Here is a 23,473-nt window from a genome sequence, read left to right as displayed (position 1 = left end):
AGTCGCCTATAGGCCTTGACTCAGTCTCTCCGAGCTTCCAAGTCTTTTTCAGCTGAAACACACAGTTTCATAGTGTTTCAGTACCATATCTTAGCATAAATCCAAAAATAAATTTAACTTCACTTTTACCTAGCTTTATTGTGCTAAACTCGATGTTCTTGAAATTTTTGTGTTTCGGGTTACTATTCACTACCTATTCAAGTCAAATTGTTGACTTTTTAAGGCTTAATAGGTATAGGAACTCCAACTTCACCCACATACCACATGTTGGTCATTAAATTTGTTAGTTTTGGTCATTTTATCAAAGCTTAAGTCTTTTAGGAAAAATTGTCAAATTTTCAGTTTTGGTGTCCTTAATTGCACTAATCCATTGGTCATCCTACTGTTAGAATTTGGCAAAACTTCACCCATAGAAAATGTTCCTTATTGTCTTAAGTTTATTCTCATTTTTGAATCACCCCAATTGGAGTTTTGTAGCTCAAGTTATGGCCATTTGAACCATGGCTACCGGATTGAAAAGAACCCAGATTTTCTGGGCAAATTTGGTGCTGGCAGTTTTGGGTCACCAACTTGGGGTGGCCAAATGACTTGGTTGACTGTAGAATTTGGGTTTGTGTTCTTCATGAAATTTTTAGGCCTATATCTCATCTAACCACTGATAAAATTTCAGATCATTTGGACCTGTCTAGCTCGAGTTATGACCAAATACTGTTCATTTGGTCATATTGTACAGGGCAGCCTACACTTATCCAACTTTGGTCAATTTGTTCACTAGGTTTTGGTCACTTTTTGGGCATGGTTTGTGACACCCTTACCCGTCTACAGTATATCTGAGTAAGATATGTCACACGGTGTACTGAAACACTCTATTTTATCATAATCATTTTTATTCTTCCGTAATTTATTTTTAAGATAGTTTTGAATATAACTTGTGAAATATAATTCATTTAAGTTATTTATTGAAATTATAATTTGTTTGAGGTTCTGAAAATTTTATAGAAAATCCGGCAGAGTACCGGCTAAAAATGGAGAAAACAGTTCTTCGGAACTTGTGAAAAACACTTCCAATAATCATATCCAATCATTCTCAACTCCAATAATCATCAAAAACTCAATATTTTTCAACATCATTTCTCAATCATTCATTTCTCATGGTACTCATATGTATAAGAAATAAATAAATACTCAAATTTTCCATTCAAAACCACAATTTTCACTATTTACTTTAACATCAAAATACATTATATAAGTCTCATTTACACAATAGAAAATAAAAGATAGTTACAAAATACCAAAATGAAACCTAGTGTCCTACCAATGCACTGAGGATGGTGAGGTGACACGGACACTATGCAGAGCTGCAGAGGTCTCACCCAGTCTGGGGTCTACCGGGCTCTCGGTCAGGATCTCCAGAACCTACGCGTGGCAAAAGCAACACGCTAAGCAATAATGCTTAGTGGTGCCAGTAATAAAATAAAAAGAAATAACATAAAATAAATATGCAGTGAATATATTGGTTTATTATTGCAAATAAATTTTCGATGAGTATTTGTAGTCTTACTTATTTTGTACTTGTCATATTTATTATTTCATTAAATTTGTCCACTTTTATTTTTGGTTGCCCAAGTAACCTATACTGGACGACTGGACTGGATAAATGGGTAAACTGGCACTGGGTATCAAGTACCTTGGGCCGTCACACGATGGTCACATATGTATCTCCCGGTGTGCAACAGAACAGCTAATAAGCTGTAATAACATTAGGCACTAGGCCAAATTTCAATACAAGGTCAGAATGGCTAAAAGCCATAAAATCCCAGAATGGCATAATGCCATGTGCAGTACTGCTAACTGAACCCTCCATTTGGAGTTTTGTAGCTCAAGTTATGGTCCAAAAACCACAACTGGCCGGATTGAAAAATTTCAAAACTGACCATATCTACAGTGCAGTAAACAGTAACTCCATCTCCCTTGTTGGATAGGTTATGGTCATAATTTGGGGTAGGTTCCATCATGAAAGTTGTTGGTCTATATCTCAACTAGTTGCTGGTAAAATTTTAGGTCAGCATAAGATTTCTGTCTGTCTGAGGCAACCTTCAGATTGGCTTTGATTAGTTTTACTTTCTCCTCAATCTGTTTCACCAGGTCTGGCCCTACCAATTTGTCTTCGCCCAATTCAGTCCAGCACACTGGAGTTCTACATTTTCTCCCATACAGTGCTTCATACGGGGCCATTTGGATACTAGCTTGGTAGCTATTGTTGTATGCAAATTCTGCCAGTGGGAGGTATCTATCCCAACTTCCCTCAAACTCAATGACACAACCCCTCAAAGATATCTTCAAGGACTCGCATATATTTCATGTTATTATTATCATTTTAATTCAATATTTGTATCAATTCCATTGGTTTCAATTGTTTACCAGATTACTCTTTACGATTGCCCATCCGCTTGAGGATGGAAAGTCTTTGAAGTGGAGTTGTGTACCCAAGGACTCATGCAACTTTTTCCAAAATCTCGATGTAAACCTTGGGTCTCGATCAGATATGATGGAAAGTGGAATTCCATGCAACCTAACTATCTCACTGATATACAATTCTGCTAATTTCTCTAGTGAGTAGTCAGTCCTAACTGGCAGAAAGTGTGCTGACTTCGTCAATCTATCCACTATCACCCATACTGCATCATATTTCTTCTGGGTGAGAGGTAGACCACTTACAAAATCCATGGTGACCTGATCCCATTTCCATTCAGGTATGCGTATAGGCTGTAGCAAACCTGATGGAACTTGATGTTCTGCCTTGACTTGCTGACATGTCAAGCAATTAGTCACATAGTCAGCTATGTCCTTCTTCATACCAGGTCACCAATACTGAAGTTTCAGATCATGATACATTTTTGTACTTCATGGGTGCATAGCATACACACTAATGTGTGCCTCTTTTAGAATACTGGCCTTCAATTCCCCATCATCTGGTACACACAGTCTTCCTTTGTAGTATAGACACCCATCTGTTTTCACTTCATAGTCAGTTTCTTTCCCTTTTAGGATTTTTCTCATAATAGCTTTTAGCTTCTCATCTACCTTCTGCCCATCTAAAATCTGCTGTAACAGGCTTGGCCTCACTTACAACTCAGCAAAAATAGCTCCATCTCGAACCAAAGATAGACGGGCATTCAATGATCTCAAAGCTGTGATGGATTTTCTGCTCAAAGCATCAGTAACTACATTTTCCTTCCCAGGATGGTAGTCAATTACACAGTTATAGTCCTTCAAGAACTCAATCCATCGTCTCTGTCTAAGGTTGAGCTCCTTCTGGGTTGGCAAGTATTTCAGGCTTTTGTGGTCTGTGTAAATGTAGCACTTTTCACCATACAAGTAGTGCCTCCATATCTTCAGTGCGAAGATAATTGTTATAAGCTCTAGATCATGGGTAGGGTAATTCTGTTCATGTGGCCTTAGCTGCCTGGAAGCATAAGCAACCACCTTCCCCTCTTGCATCAATACACACCCTAACCCATTATGAGAGGCATCACTGTAGACCACAAAGTCCTTTCCCGACATTGGCTATATTAACACTGGTGCCTCTGTCAACATAGCCTTCAACTTCTCAAAACTAGCCTGACACTTGTCATTCCAGTCAAATCTGACATTCTTGTGTAACAACTTGGTCATTGGAGCAGCTATTAACGAAAATCCCTTCACAAATCTCCTGTAATACCCAGCTAGCCCCAAGAAGCTTCTGACCTCAGTTGTATTTCTGGGAGGCTTCCATTCCATCAATGCTTCTATTTTCTTAGGATCCACCCTAATCCCATCAGCTGACACTATGTGTCCAAGGAATGCAATCTCATTCAACCAAAAGTCACACTTGGACAACTTAGCATACAACTTCTTTTCTCTCAGGGTTTGCAGAACAATCCTCAAATGTTCATCATGTTCTTCCCTGGTCTTGGAATACACCAAAATATCATCAATAAAGACCACTACGAACCGATCTAAGTATGGATGGAAGATACGGTTCATAAGGTCCATGAATGCTGCTAGTGCATTCGTTAGGCCAAAGGGCATCACTAGGAACTCATAATGCCCATATCGAGTCCTGAATGCAGTCTTTGGCACATCTACATCCTTCACCCTCAACTGATGATACCCTGATCTGAGATCAATCTTAGAAAATACTCCTGCTCCCTTCAACTGATCAAACAAATCATCAATTCTAGGCAACGGATATTTGTTCTTCACAGTCACTTTATTCAACTGCCGGTAATCGATGCATAACCTCAAAGTCCCATCCTTCTTTTTCACAAACAGCACTGGAGCTCCCCATGGTGACACACTGGGGCGTATGAACCCCTTATCAAGCAACTCTTGCAACTGAGTCTTCAACTCCCTCAATTCAGTGGGTGCCATCCTATAAGGAGCAATGGAAATGGGTGTTGTACCCGGCATTACCTCAATAGCAAACTCGACTTCCCTTTCTGGTGGCAAACCAGGCAATTCTTCAGGGAACACATCTCGGAAGTCTTTTACTGTGGGTATGTCACACAGATCTGGCTTAGCTTGCCTAGTATCCACCACATGTGCTAGGTAGGCTTCACAGCCATTTCTCATCAGTTTTCTTGCAGCTGTGGCTGAGATAACATTGGACAGGAAATCTATCCTTTCACCCACAACAGTGATCTCATTACCCTCAGAAGTTTTCAGAGAAATTCTCTTCAATTTGCAATCAACTATTGCCTGATGACGTGATAACCAGTCCATTCCCAAAATCACGTCAAACTCATGGAAGGGCAACTCAATTAGATCTGCCGAGAATTCATACCCCTGAATCCTTAACGGGCAACCCTTGTACACTTTGTTCACCACTACACTGTGGCCCAACGGATTAGTGACCAGAATGTCTTGGTTACTCTCCCCTACTAGTATCCCCCTTTCTACGTGTAGGTTGATGCAGATGTATGAATGAGTGGATCCTGGATCCACCAATGCATGCACAGATGTAGTGTAGAGGGAAAACGTACCCCTGATGACTTCTGGGGCATCTTGCTCCTCCTGAGCTCTAATGGCATAAGCTCTTACAGGTGGTCTGCCCTCAGGCCTCTCTGCTAGCTCAGATGCAGGCCTCTGTAATGATCCCACTGTGTCAGATTTGCCAGATTTCCTACCCCTTTGTGGTGCAGGAGCAGGTCTGTCTACTTGTGCTGGAGCAGCTGTAGTAGTTCTGCGTGGACAATTCCTCAGCTGATGCTCTGTCGACCCACACCTTAAGCAGGCACCAGTCACTCTCTAACACTCCCCCTTATGCCACTTAAGGCAATGTGGACATGCAGAAGATGCTGGGGCTGGTCCCCTGAACCCCATCCCTGGAGAGCTGCCCACTGATGGTGTGGACTGACCTCTCCTAGGGTTAAACTGTGGCCTGGGCCCCTGAAACTGACCCTGACCTTGTGATTGACCTGAACTCTGTGCAGGTGGACCCTTAAACTTCTTCCCAGATGCAGGAGATGAACTAGACTGACCTGGGCCCCTCTTCTGCTGTCTCTCTCTTCTGGTCTGCTCACTTATTCTAACCTTTTCAACCTTTATTGCAGCTTCCACTAACTTGGTGAAGTCGGTGATCCCCAAGGCAGTGATCATGATATTTATATTGTCATTTAATCCCTCTTCAAATCTCTTACACCTTTTAGCTTCATTAGGGACTATCTCCCTTCCATAGCGGCTCAATCTGACGAATTCCTTTTCATACTCGGCCACTGACAGCTGTCTCTGCCTCAGACTAATGAACTCTCTTCTTCTCTCTTCCAGGTATACACTACCCACATATTTCTTCTTAAATTCAGAGTGGAAGAAGTCCCAAGTTATTACTTCTGGTTGTACTTCACTGGACACCGTATCCCACCATTCATATGCATCATCTTGCAACAGAGATACAACAGCTTCTAGATTTTGCTCTGGAGTGCAGTGGAGTTGTTTTAAGACTCTGCCTGTTCTGTTCAACCAATTTTCGGCTGCAACAAAATCATCTTCTCTCTTGCCAAAGAAGTCCACTGCTCCAAATTTTCTTAATCTTTCCAGATGTGATTTCTGCTGTGGAGGTGGTGGTCGTGGTGGTGCTGGCATTACCCCAGCCATTTGTCTGAAGAATTCGGCCATTTGCTGGAACATGGCCTGTAGAGGCTGAGCAGGCTCTGCTTGAGCTGGTGGAGTAGGTTCTCCCCTACCCCTAGCCTCAGCTGCTGCAGGTGGAGCATGACTCTCCACTTCCTCCTCAACTGCTCTCTGTGATGTAGGGTCCATATCCTATTCAAAATAACAAAGACAAACAGATCTGCATTAGTGTCACCTCGACTCTTACAAATGCAATGCATGGTATGGACTCAATCTAGGCCCAGAAACGCCTAAACCGTGCTCTGATACCACTAAATGTGACACTCCTTACCCGTCTACAGTATATCCGAGTAAGATATGTCACACGGTGTACCGGAACACTCTATTTTATCATAATCATTTTTATTCTTCCTTAATTTATTTTTAAGATAGTTTTGAATATAACTTGTGAAATATAATTCATTTAAGTTATTTATTGAAATTATAATTTGTTTGAGGTTCCGAAAATTTTATAGAAAATCCGGCAGAGTACCAGCTAAAAATGGAGAAAACAGTTCTTCGGAACCTGTGAAAAACACTTCCAATAATCATATCCAATCATTCTCAACTCCAATAATCATCAAAAACTCCATATTTTTCAACAACATTTCTCAATCATTCATTTCTCATGGTACTTATATGTATAAGAAATAAATAAATACTCAAATTTTCCATTCATAACCATAATTTTCACTATTTACTTTAACATCAAAATACATTATATAAGTCTCATTTACACAATAGAAAATAAAAGATAGTTACAAAATACCAAAATGAAACCTAGTGTCCTACCAATACACTGAGGATGGTGAGGTGACACAGACACTATGCAGAGCTGCAGGAGGTCTCACCCAGTCTGGGGTCTACCGGGCTCTCGGTCAGGATCTCCAGAACCTACGCGTGGCAAAAGCAACGCGCTAAGCAATAATTCTTAGTGGTGCCAGTAATAAAATAAAAAGAAATAACATAAAATAAATATGTAGTGAATATATTGGTTTATTATTGCAAATAAATTTTCGATGAGTATTTATAGTCTTACTTATTTTGTACTTGTCATATTCATTATTTCATTAAATTTGTCCACTTTTATTTTTGGTTGCCCAAGTAACCTATCTTTGGATCGATGGATAAGCGGGTAAACGCACTTTGGGTATCAAGTACCTCGGGCTGTCACACCATCGGTCACATATGTATCTCCCGGTGTGCAACAGAACAGCTAATAAGCTATAATAACATCAGGCACTAGGCCAAATTTCAATACATGGTCAGAATGGCTAAAAGCCATAAAATCACAGAATGGCATAATGCCATGTGCAGTACTGCTAACTGAACCCTCCATTTGGAGTTTTGTAGCTCAAGTTATGGTCCAAAAACTACAACTGGCCGGATTGAAAAATTTCAGAACTGACCATATCTACAGTGCAGTAAATAGTAACTCCATCTCCCTTGTTGGATAGGTTATGGTCATAATTTGGGGTAGGTTACTTCATGAAAGTTGTTGGTGTATATCTCAACTAGTTGCTGGTAAAATTTCAGGTCAATCGGACCATTCTACACTAAGTTATGACCAAATGAACAATCACTGTTCATTTAGTCATTTTGCAGAAACTGGTTGCAGGAGACCCGGGTTGAGGCAAGTTTTTGGTCCACTTGGTTTGGTCTTTTGGGCAGGGTTTCTTCACCAAAGTTGTGCCATTATGTGTCTAGTTTCATGTCCAAATGGCCAAACACCAATTGAACTTACACAACCCAAGTTATGGCTGTCCAAACAGGCTGGACTCACAGCCACACCTGCAAGTCACCTAGGGCAGCCACACTAATCCTAATTCCTATCACTAAACACACTTCAATTCTTGTTTACCAATAGCCAAATGGTCAGTAATTGACCATTAAAACTTTAGTTTATGTCCATTTTCATCCACCACCAAAATTAAATTTCAAAACCTTAACCCTAATTGACCAAGCCTCCAATTCATGCATCTTGCTCCTTATTTGCTATACTAATCATATAATTTATAAGAGGGGCAGCTAATATGTCACTTTAAACCAAAGAATTCTCCTAACTCTAACTCATATCAAGGCTGCCAACATTTCATGGAATATAACCATGCTTCATTAATTCAATTTTTGTCAAATTTTCAACTTAACTTAGCTCAAATTCATGATTAGAAAGATGTAAAAGCAAAGAATATGGCACTAACCTTAGTAGGGCAGAATTTTCTCTTATGAATTCTTCACTTTCTTTTGCTTTCTTGGCTGCCAAACACTCTAGCAAGGTTGGGTGACAAATTTTAGTAAATGACTTTATAGAATTTGGTATGAGAAATCAAAGAATTGAAGGTATGAAAGAACAAGAGTTATGGAGGAAGAGGGAAAGGAATTTCGGCTGGCTGAAGAAGAAGGAAGACACCAGAATTTTTTTGGTCCATTTTGTCTCTTTTAAGTGTTTTAAGAAGGCTTGTTAAATTTTGATTGGTTGGGAGTATGTAAATGACATCATGTGATGTCATTATCCCTAATTTCCTTCATTTTTTTTATTTTCTTTTCTACCAAATTTCAATTTAATTTTTTGTAATATTTATTCATATTTTGTGTCATAATAATTATTTACTTAACTGGACAAGTCGGCCAAAAATCGTCTCTGAAGGCGAAATGACCAAAATGCCCTCCGTTTGGCTTAACGGTTCAAAATTGTCTGTACCGATTGAAAAATTTTTCTAAATATTTTCTTGGCATTCTAATGCCATAGGAACCTCAATGACCCTTCTCTGGAGTCCCAAAAATTATTTTATGAATTTTTCCCCGGGTCTAGGGCTCCTAGTTGCGAGAACCGCAACTTCTCACTAGGTTACCCATCGCTAGGGCACCGGCTCATTTAACTTGGTTATATTTTATTTCTAAAATTTTTCTTAAATTTTTCTTATTAATATTTGAGTTAATTATGGTTTCTCACTTTAGTTTAAATATTTTTCCAGACGTTCTAGCTGTCCGGACCGACACTGGTCACCGGGACAATAGAATATACGGAGTTGCTACAGGGAGGGTGTTACATGGTTCCTAAATGAACATTGTGCCATTTTATGTCTATTTTCATCCCCAATTGGTCTCATACCAATTGGACTTATAAAATTTCAGTTTTGGTCCTTCAAAGTTGACTTGGTCATGCTGCCAGCAGCATGACCACACTCCCTCCGAATTTAGCTTTCACTCCAACCATTCCAACACAACTCATTTGGTCACAAATGACCATTTTTCACTTCACAATAGGTCCAAGACACCATTTACTCATTTCTTAACATTTTTGGTTCATAAACCCTAAGTCCCAAAACCTTAACTCACTTAATTTGTTACATTTTACTAATTCCAACCATACAAACACAATTCCTCAACTTATTCAAGCTTTCTAACATATTTTATTCAATCAAACTAATGCAATTCTCACCCCTACATAGGCTGGACAAATTTTCTTTTGGTCCTCTAACGATGTTTTCTTTTCATTTTAAGTATATTTCTAGGTTAATTAAGCTATAAACATAACTAAATCAACTAACAAATCAAGTTTAGTTTACTAATCTTGTGTGCATAATTTTCTTCTCCTTTTTCTTCAAGTTTTCTTTTCTTTCTTTCCCTTAGATCTTGTTTTCTAGTTGCCTAAACAAGTTTTATCTATGGTAGACTATTTTTTTGTGGTGGGATTTTTAGTTCTTCAAGCTCACAATAGAGCTTGAATGGAGATTTTGTGAGGGAGAGAAGAGAGAGGCGGCAAGAATGAGAAGAAGATGACTTATTAATTTTTTTTTTCTTTTCTTTTCTTTATGTATTTTAGCTTGTGGAAGACCCAAAAAAAATCTAATAAATTAAATATATTAATTATTACTTTTATGACATCATGCATGATGTCATGCATGATGTCATCTCCCTACATTTTTTCTTTTTTTTTATTTTTTTTTTCTATTACTTCTTTAATTTAATTCCCGACTCCAAAATTTTATTTTCTTCGATTTTATTTGACAGTTAGGTCAGGAGTCAGCTCTCGGGGTCAATTGACCAAATTGCCCCTCGCCAGTTCATCCCGGTTCTCAAATAATTCAATATTTCTTCGGGCTCCCTGACCTAATTATTTGACTGACTTAACAGTCCTTTTTCATGATTTTCTCTTTTCCACTGTGTTCATAAGGGTCCTAAGGACCGCGGCATCACATTTTATGGTTCGAAATTTGAGTTTAAAACGGCCATGTCGTTCGAGAAGGTCACCCATTTGTGACTCATTTCGTTTAACCTCTTATGTTCTGTTTTTCTTATTTATACTTAACTAATTGAATATTACTAATTATTTGTGTTTATGGCTTCTCTAATTGACTTAAGTGTGGTTCTAATCCCCTTAATTGTCCGAACCGACTCCGGTCACCGGAACAGTGAAATATACCAGGCTATACCAATAGGGGTGTTAAAATAAGAAGCAAATTAGAGAATTCAAATCCAAGTGGTGGTAAGCACCCTAATTTGAAAATTTGAGATTTATTAGTTGTGTTTGTAGCTTAAAGTAACTTAGAAACTATTGAAATGAAATAAAAACATTTGTGGAGGACCAAATTGAAATTTCAGCCAGCATGGTGGGGAGAGTGATTTGCATGGTTTGATTGATTTGGATGGGATATGAACATTTAGGAGTTAAGTGATTATAGTTAAAGGCTTTGAATTAGTTAAATGCAAAGAAATTGTGAACTAGGGTTTGGACAGTTAGGGTTTAGAGACAAAAATGTGAAAATTGGTGAATGATGTCTTTGATCTAGTTTGAAGTGGAAAATGGTCAATTGTGACCAAATAAAGTGTGTTAGAAATGTTTGAACCAAAAGCAAATTCGGATTCAATGTGGTCATGTTGCAGGCAGCAGGACCAAGGTCCCTTTGAGGGACCAAAACTAAAAATTTACAAGTCCAATTGGTATTAGACCAATTGGGAATAAAAATAGACACTAAATGACACAATTTTTGTTTAGGAACCATGCCAAAAAAGTGACCAAAACCTAGTGAACAAATTGACCAAATCTGGAAAATCTCAGTTTGCCATGTACAAAATGACCAAATGAACAATGTGCCATAGCTTGAGCTAGGAAGGTCTAAATGACCTAAAATTTTACCAGTAGACAGATGAGATATAGATCTAAAACTTTTATGAAGAACACAAACCCAAATTATGCCATTAACCAAGTCATTTGGCCACCCAAATTTGGTGACCTAAAACTGCCAGAACCAAAAATTGCCTAGAAATCTGGGTTGAGTCCAATCCGGCAGCCATGGTTCAAATGGCTATACCTTGAGCTAAAAACTCCAATTGGAGTGATTCAAAAAGGAGAATAAACTTAAGACAATAGGGAACATTTTCTATGAAGGAAGTTTTGCCAAATTCTAACAGTAAAATGACCAATGGAGTAGTGCAACTTAAGACACTAAAACTGAAAATTTGCCAAATTGCCTAAAGGACATAGAATTTGAGTAAACCACCAAAACCAACAAATTTAGTGACCAAAATGTGGTATGTGGGTGAAGTTGGAGTTCCCATACCTATTAAGTCTTAAAAAGTCAACAAATTGACTTGAATAGTGTTGTGAATAGTAACCCCTAAACGAAAATTTTAAAGAATGTCAAGTTTAGCATATTAAAGCTAGTTATAAATGAATTTGAATTTATTTTTGGATTAATGATGAGCTATAATACTGAAACACTGTGAAACTGTGTGTTTCAGTGGAAAAGAATATCGGGAAGAAACTCGAGGAATCGAGTCAAGGCCAAGAGGCAACTAGTTTACGGTTTGTGCACAACTAACTCTTTTATTATTTTTCAATTCCAAATTGATTTGAAATAAATTTATTACATAAATTAAATGTAAATTTTCTTATGCATTTAAGGATTTATTGCATTGTTTTGAAGATTGTAAATTTTAAGTTTGATGTGTTGCCAACCTTGAGCAAGAATTTATGATGATTAAATATGTTGATGATTTGTAAACACTTTGTGAATAGAAATTATTTTGAATATGATTTGAAACCATAGTTGACATGGCAAAATTTGTTGCGAATTCTCATTAGCTTGTCTAGTGAGATATCTCCTCCACTAGATGGGGCAAGTTCCTTCCTCTCTGGCTTGTCAGTTGGGAAAGAATTTGAATGAGTACTCGTATATACTAGCTAGTCTTTGTTTCTCCCTTTTAGCCTCGGTTATTGGGAGAGTGTGAAATGTCGTGGTGTACAACACGACATCTATTTGAATTTGGGTCATGGGTTCAACTGTGTGAATTGTTGGCAACGCCCTTTAAATTATACATAGTTTGATAAATTATGGTTGAAATAAATAATTTGTCAGTGATTCAAAATATTTTTGCATTGTTTCGAGATTTAAAAGAAATGTAGATAAATAGTTACTATTTGATCAAAACGTTATTCAAATGAATAATTTGCATGAATGAAAATATTAATTTATGAATGTTATGAATTTTGAAAAATTTAGAAATTTTAAATTTTTATTCGTTATGAATTATCAAGCATAACTTGTATTAAGTTTTAAATTATTAGTTTGTGCACCACTGAGTCCTAGTACTCAGCGATGGTTGTTATTGCTGTCGCAGATTTAGAGACTAGAAGAGCAGCAGAGTGAGCTGCTGAGGATTGTGGAATGACTTACCTTGAAGTTATATCGGGTATAAGTTATACCCTGACTGTAAATATTTATTTTGATGTATGTAATGTGCCTAAATGTATAAACATGTAAAATTGGTCTTGAGCAGCTTGTATAAAGTTTGCAATAAATTTTAGTTTGAATTTCTCTTAATGTAAATTTTTGCAATGATGTATATAAATTATTTTGTCATTAGTGAAATATGAATGGTAGTATTTTATTTTAAATTGAATGAAATTTATTAATGGTATTTTGATGATTATTGGATATTGAAAATTGTGGATTTGAATTTTGGAAGTTGATAAATGTGTTGAAATTGATTGAGATGATTGTGAATTTTGAAGCAGTTGTTGAGAAAAATTATTGGAAGTGCTTTTTTTTAGGTATTTGAAAAACTTTTTTCTCAAAATATAGACAGCACTCTGCCGAAATTTTTATAAAATTTGCGGAAAAATAAAATGGGCCAAAAATTTCAACTAGCTTTCAACTTTAACTAAATGTTTTGATGCCAACTAGAAAATGCTCACCACTTAACAAAAGTAAGAAAATTGTTTTAAAATCCCTTGTAGTATATTTAATGGGTTATTGGTAGACGAAGTACCGTAATTCATTAGGTGTACTATGGGAGCATGTTACATCTTACGGAGAGTAGGGTGTGACATGTTTTAGTGGTATCAGAGCAAAATTTTTGAAGTATGTTTTAACTTGAGAATTTGTGTCTTTCCTTGTTAAGTACAACTGCTCAAAGTCCATATTTGTTACATACAATACATTTACATCATAAATATGAACTAACGAGGAGAAATCTCCTTGAGTTGGGTGTACAGGAAATAGAAAAAAATAAAAAAATCCTGTGAATAGATATAGACAAGGGGGATAAAACGGTAGAGCAGTCTGATACAGCTAACGTACAAGGAGAGGCCCCAGTTTCGTAGAGCGTTGGAGGTCCAAATGCACTAGTCCCTCCTATACAAATTACTGCACAAACGGCTTAGCAGATGGCCATGTTCTTTCAACAAATGGCTAATAATCTGTCAGCCCAGGCCTAAGTGCAAACCCAACCCCCTCAAGAGCAGCATGAAAAAGAGAAAAGTTGGAAAACCATTGGTCAAAGTTCGAGTAGTAATTTGGGAAAGAGAAAAGATTTTGAGGGACCCCGAGCTCCTAAGTATAACAGAGGCGGATCTTCAGGGCGGAAGCAATCAAGAACCATTCGTCAAAGAACTAGAAGTTTTTACCTTATCCGTATCTGTGACATTTGTGGAAAATTTCATGGAGGTATTTGTCATAGGGTCACTAGAGCATGCTTCAATTGTGGTGGAATTGGACATATCGCCCGAGATTGTACTAGCGCACGTCGATTTATGCCACATACTACACCAAAGGAATCAGTCCAAGGTTTTGATTTTAGAGGCTCATTAATAGTCAGTAGGGGCAGAGGCAGAAGTAGAGACAACACTTCGGGTAATCCTCGCACAATGGACCAACCTGAGCAGAGGAATACATTAGAAAGAGGGAACGCCATGCATCGAGGGGAAGAAGCAGAGACTTCGGATGTAGTTGCTCGTATGTTCTTAACCTGTGAAAGGAATAATTATGTACTATTTGATTCCGGCTCTACTTGTTTATATGCTAATGCTAAAATTATATGTTCTACTGCTATTCCCTTGCATGGAGATAAACTTTAATGCATTAGTAATTAATCTTTTAGGATAAGAATTGCGATAATAAGCGTGATTGGAATTAATTTTGGAAAAGTTTCTAGTGAGAGATATCTCCTAGACTACGATAAATTATAAAGTTAATTAGTAAGCCTAATTAGGTAAGGCAAGAGGACCTAAAAGTAAGTTATAGCAATATATCTACCCTAGATGGAAGCAAAGGTATTATTGTTGATAAATGTCAGTAGATACCATAATCAAAATAATTTTAAGATATTAGTGAATTTGAAAGAAATAAGACATAGGGAAGTTTGATCTACTGGGATGTATCGTAGTAACTATGCAATATTCTTGATATTTATGCTATAAGCTGCAGATTACAGTACTGACTTGGGATTTATTGTGTAGAGCTACGTACTACCTAATAGTACATAAGAATAAGAATAGTTGTAAATGGCTTTTGCTCTGGTACAAATATACCAGAATCAAGTTTTATTACTAGAATTGAGTTTGAGAATCCTAATTTGGGATTTAAAACTCTATAATTAGAATATCAAAAGATCATGGTTGCAAGGTAGTGAGAGTTAAAGACTCCGTTACCCTAGCATGAATTACAGTACATCATGAATTGTTATGGACTAGAGATTTTAGCATGGTAAAAATTTAAAAATAAAACCTATAGGGCTAAGTCATCCAGTCACCAATATGGGGTTCATAGTTGTTTAGTATTGCAATGGATCTTTTGCTCAAAGTTTAGTGAGGAACAGTATTTTATTTGTGTAGCAGTAAGACACAAAATATAATTTTGTTCCCCTAGAAGAGACAGGATGCTATGGATGACAATTATAACTTATAAAATAGTTAAGAAATGATATTCTACTGATAATAGTAATTCGTTAGGAACTAGTTGACCAGGTATTCTTTAGAAAGAGCACAATTTTATTGTGCGGATCATAAGGATTAGATTAGAATTCAAGTGAAACTTTTGAATAGCATGGGAAACAGGAGAGTCCGGTAGACTCCCTTCTTAAGATTAAAGAATTGTTTATGGTTGAAAAAAAAAGGGGTAATGATCGTAACCAGCGGAAAATAAGCTATAGAATATCGGTAGATAAAAGAAAATATAGAAGTAAAAATTAGAATAGTTAGTGCGAATGTAATAAAGAAACGTTATGAATATTAGTTAAAGTGTTGACTAGAATGGTCAGAGGACCAAATCAAAGTAATATTGAAGTATAGTGGATTTATTAAGGATGATAAGAGGTGCTTAATCATGATTCGACAGTTAAGTTAAGGAAGAAGATAAGATTGAGGAATAAAATAATTAAAGTTAAGTTGTGGAATGAAAGAAGGAAATAAATAGAACATTAAGAAATGAGAAAAACACTAGATAAGGAATTGCCACCAGGGCAAACAACCTACTTAAGATGCGTAACGATATTCCGAACTATTTTATCAAGAATGAAATAAGTTAAACCAAAGCAAACAAGATAGTGCAAAATAACACATAAGCCTTGGTCATAAATGGAGATAGTAAGATAATGGTTATGGACCTATGGCAAAGAAAGAGATAAACAGTTCATATATGACTAACAAGGTCAAAAAAAAAAAAAACTACAAAGGAAAATAGTTGCTAAAATAATAACAAGAAAATACTAAAATATTCTAAACTAAACTGAAGGTTGCATCAAATGATCAGGAGATTTAATAAGAAAAGAGTAAAACTAAGTTCTCACCCAAAGGATCGTACGAGGTCCTAAAAAGAGTAGATCAACTAACACGCAGATTTGCTTACCTCTAAAATTGAAATGAATTTGAATCTAACTTATGACAGAAACTCATAAGAAACTTGGCACACGAGGTGAGCAATTGATGAGTAAATAGTATTGGTTAAAGTGCTAAGGAACCATCATTCAGGCCGGGAAGCTACTTAGGAGCGTAAATAGGACATGAAGAGATAGCACTCACAACTATTCAGAGACTGATACCAGGTAAAATTTTGAGGACGAAATTATTTTAAGGGGGAGAGAATTGTAACACCCCTATTTGTATAGCCTGGTATATTTCACTGTTTCGGTGATCAGTGTCGGTCCGGAAAATTAAGGGGATTAAAACCACACTTAAGATAACTAGATGAGCTATAAATATAAATAATTAGTAATTGCCAATTAGTTAAGTATAAATAAGAAAAACAAAACATAAGAAGTTAAACGAGCCGAGAGTCACAGTGATGGGTGACCTTCTCAGGAACGACTGCAAAGTCAATTTAAACTCAAATTTCGAATAGTAAAATGTGACGCTGCGGTCCTTAAGACCCTTACGAACACAGTGGAAAAGAGAAAATCATGAAAAAGAATTGTTAAGCCAGTCAAAAAATTAGGTCAGGGAGCCAGAAGAAATATTGAATTATTTACAAACCGGGTTGAACCGGAGAGGGGCAATTTGGTTAATTGACCCTGAGAGCTGACTCCTGACCTAACTATCAAATAAAATCAGAGAAAAGAAAATTTCGGAGTCGGGAATTAAATTAAAGAACTATTAGAAAAAAATAAATGAAAAAGTGAAGGGAGATGACATCATGCATGACATCATGCATGATGCCATAAAGATTATATTTAATAAATTTAATTAAAGTGATTTATGGTCTTCCTAAGACATAAAAAAAGAAAAGAAAAGAAAAGAAAAAAAAAAACAAAAACACTTATCTTCTTCAAGTGGACGTCCAACACTCTCTCTCTCCCTCTCTATTTCTAAACTCCATTAAAGCTTGAGTTCAAGCTTTTAAATCCCTACTAAACCCCAATTTCTTCCATAATTATTCAATAAAAACTTGTTTTCGTCACTTGAAAAGAAGATTGATCACCAAAGAAAGAAGAAAAGAAGAAGGAAATTTGAGAATTCAAATCCAAGTGGAGGTAAGCACCCTAATTTGAAAATTTGAGATTTATTAGTTGTGTTTGTAGCTTAAAGTAACTTAGAAACTAATGAAATGAAATAAAAACATTTGTGGATGACCAAACTGAAATTTCGGCCAGCATGGTGGGGAGAGTGATTTGCATGGTTTGACTGATTTGGATGGGGATATGAACATTGTAACACCCCAAAGTTCGGTAGTGCGTTCTGCTGCTCCGGTGACCAGTGTTGTCCGGACAGCTAGGATGCCTAGAACCGTACTTCGATATGAGTGAGGAGACATAAAATAATGAAATACAAGAAAAGAAAACACAAGAAAAACAAAGGAAAAATCATAGCAAAGAAATGTGATCAAGTTAAGCAGTAGGAAACCTAGCGATGGGTGGCCCAGGAAGTCACGGCGTGGACCGTTGACTAGCCCTGGACTGCGGGGAACCATGGGAAACATTTTTAGGACTTAAATAGACCATTGTTGAAGAGTAAATATCATTAGAAAGATCAAAGAAAAATTAAATAATTAGTACAAAGAAAAGTGAGAAATCGAAAAACAGACAAAATACGATTATTCTTAGAAAAATCGGAAAACCACGAGCAGAGGGCATTATGGTCATTCGACATCCCGAAGTGTCTTTTGACCTAAATGTCCATTAAAAATAAATAGTATTACACTTAGAAAATGAAATGAAAAATTAATTTGGTGGTACCTAAAATAAATAGTGGAAATAATGGGTTAAATGTGGATTAATTGAAAAATTAACTTATAATATGTTTTAATTTTAGTTAGTGGACCACTATAGGATTTATTAAACATGAAATATGGCTGAAGTGGTCCACTAACCACCTGAAATCCCATCTTCCTCAAAACCTCCCAACATTGCCGAATTGATGAACCCTTGAAAACCTCCATTAACGTTTTCTTTGAGCTTGATCCATCCTCCATTTTCAACTCCAAGCTCTTAGGTCCTTTCATGAAAAATGGTCTACACACCACAAGGAAGATATTGATACCAATTTTGGGAAGTTTGGTGAAGGTTTAGCAAGTTACAAATAAAGGTAAGTTTGTATTTTTGAGAAATCCTTTGTTAAAGTTTATGTTCATGTTATGGGTATTAGTTTGGTGAAGGAAAATTTTGAGTTTGATGGGTTATTGTTGTTGTCATTTTGGACAGCCATGGTCACGTTTTTGATGAGGAAATTGTGCATATAATTGTTGAGAAATAATGTTGTTCATGGTGATTTAGTAACCTAGTGATTTAATGCATGTATATATGGTGAATTATGCACTTTGATGGAAATTAACTTATGGTACGGCAATGTGATGTTGATGAGTGATTTGTGGCAGCTTGTGGACACTTGAGAAAGGGTGTATATTGAAGGAAGTGTGGGCAGCATATTGACCTAGAAGGATTGATGTTAAGTATGTAAATTAAAGTTGTAAAGTGTATGTAATGTTTGTAGTGTTTAGGTGTAATTGTAATGGTACTTAGAATTGTGATTGTGAATGATAATTGGTGTGTTGATGGTGATTGGAATCTGCCCAAAATAATGCTAATGTAATGTAGTAAATGTTGTTGGTAATGTGCCAAAACAGTTTGGTAGGGTATGGAAGCAAACCTTGCAAGGTAAATAATGTGTTTGAAGTTTGGGTGTGTAATGCATATTAAGGGCAGTGTATATTTTGGCCTATAACCTTGAATGTGTAACCTTAATTAGTATGAGACCAATTTGAGGTGAAACTAGGCACAAAATGTGCCAACTTTCATTGAGAAACCATGCCAAAATTCTGCTTGCAAGGTGACCTAAAAATTTGACCAATTCGGATTAGATGCAATTAGGACCTGAAAAATGACCAATTGGGCAGCAGTGAGTGTTTAGGCCATAACTCACTCAAACCAGGTCCAATTGACCTGAAATTTTGACCAAGAATAGTTAAGACCCATACCTACAAGTCTTATGAAGACACCAAAGCCCAGAAATGACCATAAGCAAGTCAAACAACTTGCACAAGTTCGGGTCCAAAAACTGGCCGAACCAGAATTGACCACTTTGACCTAAAATTGACCTAAAATGGTACCATTTGACCAGCAATAGTGTAATGACCATAACTTGGTCTACTTAACTCGGATTGACCTGAAATTTTGCACCGTGCAATAAGACCTAGATCTACAAGTTTGTAGTTTCGACCGAGACCCTATATCCGAGGAAACTAGATCGTCCGGTTAGGTCAAACCTGTTTTCCGGAATCCAGCAATTTGCATTAAAATGCACTAAGCGAGGAAATGACTTTGGTAAAACATACCAAACCTAAAACCCTATCGAGTGTGACATATTAACGACACTAAAACCTAATTTACCTAAAACGCATCGAGGGTCGGTATATTGGGTGATTAAGCGAATAATTGAGTTCAGTGCATTATTTACCAAACCCCATCGATAGAGATAGTTTAATTTGGTTATTATACACTTCAAATTGTGTTTCTCAGTTAACAAGGACTCAGCAAAAGGGAAAGAAATACTGAGTCAAGACCAGGAGACAAATATCAGAGGTTTGTGCACAACAACTGTTTCTTTTGAATTATTTTCAATGGAAATAAATATTGACTGTTTGTATATCATTGTTTTAAATTGTGGAAATGTGTTTGATGGACACTTATTGATTGAAAAATATTGTGAATGGTTTGAAACTGTGAAAAACTATTTGAATGACATTGATGGATACTTATTGATTGAAAAGCATCAGAATTGGTTTGAAACCACAGCTATCATGTATATTGATTGTATTCCTCTCTAGCTTGTCTAGTGGGATGAATTGAATTCCCTCTCTGGCTGAAGTGTTGAGGTGTGTGCCTGTTGAGGACGAATAGAATGAGTACTCATATTTTTGCTAGCTAGCCATGTTATTCCTCATTAGTCATCGACTTTTGGGATGAATTGAATACCTCATTAGCCATCGGCTTTTGGGATGAATTGAATTATGGATCATGATTAAGCTGTGTGTGATTTACTGATGTGTATTGTGAGATTGTGAAATGGATTTTAAACTCTCATTGACATATACTGTCTTTTGAATTCAAACCTGATCTGACTTATGGAAAATTATTGTGATATTGAGAAATGGAGTTTAAATTCTTATTGACCTTTATTGTCTTAAATTTGACTATGGTTTTAAGTATCCACTATTTACATGATTTATGAATTGTGATTTAAATTGTATTTGGTTAATGTTGTGCACCACTGAGACATTGTCTCAGCGATAGCTTTTTATTGCTGTCGCAGGTAGAGAGATAGACAGGGCAGCAGACTAGGCTGCATATACATCCAAATGAGGGATTACAGTATATTGAGTATACCGCTTTTGCTTTTTGTAATCAGAATGTATGACACTGTATGTACATATTGTTTTTGGTTTTGAGCAGTTGTAAATTAAATTGTACCTTGAAGTTGTAAATTAATTATGAGTGTTTTGGATTGTAAAAGTTGTATTATATTTCCTTATCTCGGACTTTGAAAAATTCCTATGGAATTGTGTTGATAAATTGCTGTGTTGAGAAATGTATTGGAGTTGAGATTTGGAAAATTATAGAAGTGCTTTTACAGGTTTTCTGAAGAACTGTTTTATCCAAAATACAGATGGCACCTTGCCAAAATTTTTACTGAAATTCCAAATAAATCAAATGAGTTAATTGTTTCACCTCAGTTCACCAAAGTTTTTAACACCTGTAAATAGTGCTCACCACTGCAAAAGAAGTAAGAAAAGTTTTTAAAATCCCTTGTAGTGTATTTAATGGGTTATCAGTAGACGGAGTTGGTAATTCATTAGGTATACTACGGGATCATGTTATGCCTTACAGAGGGGTAAGGTGTGACAAACATTTAGGAGTTAAGTGATTATAGTTAAAGGCTTTGAATTAGTTAAATGAAAATAAATTGTGAACTAGGGTTTGGACAGTTAGGGTTTAGAGACAAAAATGTGAAAATTGGTGAATGATGTCTTTGATCTAGTTTGAAGTGAGAAATGGTCAATTGTGACCAAATGAAGTGTGCTAGAAGTGTTTGAACCAAAAGCAAATTCGGATTCAATGTGGTCATGTTGCTGGTAGCAAGACCAAGGTCCCTTTGAGGGACCAAAACTGAAAATTTACAAGTCCAATTGGTATGAGACCAATTGGGAATGAAAATAGAAACTAAATGACACAATTTTTATTTAGGAATCATGCCCAAAAAGTGACCAAAACCTAGTGAACAAATTGACCAAATCTGGAAAATCTCAGTCAGCCATGTACAAAATGACCAAATGAACAGTGTTTGTTCATTTGGCCATAACTTGAGTTAGGCAGGTCTAAATGACCTGAAATTTTACCAGTGGACAAATGAGATATAGACCTAAAACTTTTATGAAGAACACAAACCCAAATTAACCAAGTCATTTGGCCACCCAAATTTGGTGACCTAAAACTGCCAGAACCAAAAATTGCCAAGAAATCTAGGTTGAGTCTAATCCGGCAGCTATAGTTCAAATGGCTATAACTTGAGCTACAAAACTCCAATTGGAGTGATTCAAAAAGGAGAATAAACTTGAGACAATAGGAAACATTTTCTATGAAGGAAGTTTTGCTAAATTTTAACAGAAAAATGACCAATGGAATAGTACAACTTAAGACACCAAAACTAAAAATTTTCCAAATTGCCTAAAGGACTTAGAATTTGAGTAAACCACCAAAACCAATAAATTTAGTGACCAAAATGTGGTATGTGGGTGAAGTTGGAGTTCCCATACCTATTAAGTCTTAGAAAGTCAACAAATTGACTTGAATAGTGTCGTGAATAGTAACCCCAAAACACAAATTTTAAAGAATATCAAGTTTAGCATATTAAAGCTAGGTATAAATGAATTTAAATTTATTTTTGGATTAATGATGAGTTATGATACTGAAACACAGTGAAACTGTGTGTTTTAGTGGAAAGAAATATCGGGAAGGAACCCGAGGAATGGAGTCAAGGCCAAGAGGTGACTCATTTAAGGTTTGTGCACAACTAACTCTTTTGTTATTTTTTAATTCCAAATTGATTTGAAATAAATTTATTATACAAATTAAATGTAAATTTTCTTATGCATTTAAGGATTTATTGCATTGTTTTGAAGAATGTAAATTTTAAGTTTGATGTGTTGCCAACCTTGAGCATGAATTTATGATGATTAAATATGTTGATGATTTGTAAACACTTTGTGAATAGAAATTGTTTTGAATATGATTTGAAACCACAGTTGACATGGCAAAATTTGTTGTGAATTCTCATTAGCTTGTCTAGTGAGATATCTCCTTCACTATATGGGGCGAGTTCCTTCCTCTCTGGCTTGCCAGTTGGGGAAGAATTTGAATGAGTACTCATATATACTAACTAGTCTTTGTTCATCCCTTTTAGCCTCGGTTATTGGAAGAGTGTGAAATGTCGTGGTGTATGACACGACATCTATTTGAATTTTGGGTCATGGGTTCAACTGTGTGAATTGTTTGCAACGCCTTTTAAATTATTCATAATTTGATAAATTGCGGTTGAAATAAATAATTTGTCAGTGATTCAAGATATTTTTTTATTGTTTCGAGATTTAAAAGAAATGTAGACAAATAGTTACTATTTGATCAAAACGTTATTCAAATGAATAATTTGCATGAATGAAAATATTAATTTCTGAATGTTATGAATTTTGAAAAATTTAGAAATTTTAAATTTTTATTCGTTATGAATTATCAAGCATAACTTGTCTTAAGTTTTAGATTTTTAGTTTGTGCACCACTGAGTCCTAGTACTCAGCGATGGCTGTTATTGCTGTCGCAGATTTAGAGACTAAAGGTACAGCAGAGTGAGCTGCTGAGGATTGTGGAACGACTTACCTTGAAGTTATATCGGGTATAAGTTATACCCTGACTGTAAATATTTATTTTGATGTATGTAATGTGCGTAAATGTATGAACATGTAAAATTGGTCTTGAGCAGCTTGTATTAAGCTTGTATAAAGTTTATAATAAATTTTAGTTTGAATTTCTCTTAATGTAAATTTTTGCAATGATATAT

The sequence above is a fragment of the Hevea brasiliensis genome, chromosome 10, assembly GCF_030052815.1.
Source record: "Hevea brasiliensis isolate MT/VB/25A 57/8 chromosome 10, ASM3005281v1, whole genome shotgun sequence".
Lineage (NCBI taxonomy): Eukaryota > Viridiplantae > Streptophyta > Magnoliopsida > Malpighiales > Euphorbiaceae > Hevea > Hevea brasiliensis.
This window is presented reverse-complemented; position numbering follows the sequence as displayed.